The sequence below is a fragment of the Lontra canadensis genome, unplaced genomic scaffold (genome assembly GCF_010015895.1).
Source record: "Lontra canadensis isolate GAN:19392208 unplaced genomic scaffold, GSC_riverotter_1.0 scaffold5655, whole genome shotgun sequence".
Lineage (NCBI taxonomy): Eukaryota > Metazoa > Chordata > Mammalia > Carnivora > Mustelidae > Lontra > Lontra canadensis.
In genome coordinates, this window is record NW_022636636.1 from 1 (window position 1) to 1,463 (window position 1,463).

Genomic DNA, 1,463 nt, shown 5'->3' on the forward strand with positions numbered 1-1,463 from the left:
GAGAGCCGCTGCCGTGCTGCTCCCTCTCGAGCTTCTGAGCAGGTCCCTTGAGAGTCTCCACGTGCCTGGCAATGGGCGTCCTCAGTTCCCTGTTGCCTTAACCTTCTTCACTCTCTGTGTGATGGAAACAGATCTACATGGACCATCTCTTGTTGCTCTCCTGCGTGACATCCTGGGGACTATTGTGGTCACACTGATGATCCTTGAAGCTGGACTGTACCTTTGGATGAGACGTGGGAAGAAGAAGTTGGAGTCTGGGAAAGGCAGGTTGCACTTTCCTCCCTGTACCCAGACACCACCTTCCCCTATTGGACTCTGGGCTTCTTTTCTCCTGCATTTTGCTGCTCAGGGAATGTCCCTGCAGGAGGCTGGCAGGTGTGGTCATGGCCATGGGGGTCATGGAGGGGGGAGGGGACAGGCTTCCAGGCTGAGACTCAACCTCCATCTGTGTGTGACTCAGGGGCAGGATCACAGGAGGAGCCCAGGGACCCGGATGGTGGCATCCACTATGCAGATCAGACCCAGCAGGGGTCTGGAGACCGCAGGGACAAGGTGAGGCGGGAGGGGGAGGCAGTTCTCCCAAGTCCCTCTGTGCCTGGGTGTGTGCCTGTTGATCCCAGTCACCTGCAAGTTCTGTCCTTGATTGCTCTGTACCCTTTCCCATAATGCAGTATCAACGAAGAAAATTCTTCTGGGATCCCGTGAAGTGCTGGGCGCTGTGGGAGGTCATGTCAGCAGCTCTGGGTCTGTGTGAGTCTCTTTGGTTGTCTGTGCCCCTTATGCTACCCTCCGTCTGCACTGCAGGGTAGGGGAGAACCACATCTAGAAGAGGAGAACTCTCTCTCTGCTGTCTACAGTGAGGTCCGCAGGCCAGGCCAGGCCACGAGGAAGATGTAATTATAAGAAGCAGGAGACTCCGGCCCCAGGGACCCCTGTCTCCTGAGCATGACGCCCACAGCTCTGGTCCTGCCTCTTCCCCCTCGGACGGCTCTGAGCTGGACTCGATGGGTCCAGCAGTTCTTTCTGTGCTAAATCCTTGTGCACAAGCTCCCTGTGAGACACACACAGTGGTAGATCAGGGAAACTGAGTAAATAAATTGGTCCCAACCTGTTACAGGAACACTCAGCCTCTGTTACGTGACAACACTTTACGGCCCCCACTGTCCCCTCATCTGTACGACATCAAACTGCTTTTCAGACCCTCAGCCTCTGGGACAAACCGTGGAGAATCACAACATCCCCCCGGGCCCGTCTTGAGCACCCCCAGCCGTCAGTCCTGCGCTGAGAGCTCTTTACAGACAACGTGAATTCGTCATCGTCCCTGCTTGCTGAGGGCGGGCTCTGCGACCCGCACTGTTCAGGCATTCTGCTCGCTGCTAACTCACTGGGTCCTGGTGGACTCTCTGTGCGGTGGGATCCTTGTGCCCACTTTACAGATCAGTAGAAGGAGCCAGAAAGGCTGA

At 56.3% G+C, this 1,463-nt stretch overlaps 1 long non-coding RNA gene across 1 annotated transcript; it reads left to right on the forward strand.

The window, feature by feature from the left end:
* Window positions 1-312: 312 nt before the first annotated feature.
* Window positions 313-886, forward strand: LOC116863940. Its single transcript, XR_004381878.1, has 3 exons — window positions 313-375; window positions 461-552; window positions 805-886. It is a non-coding gene; the product is annotated as an uncharacterized LOC116863940 (long non-coding RNA).
* The last annotated feature ends 577 nt before the right edge of the window (window positions 887-1,463 follow it).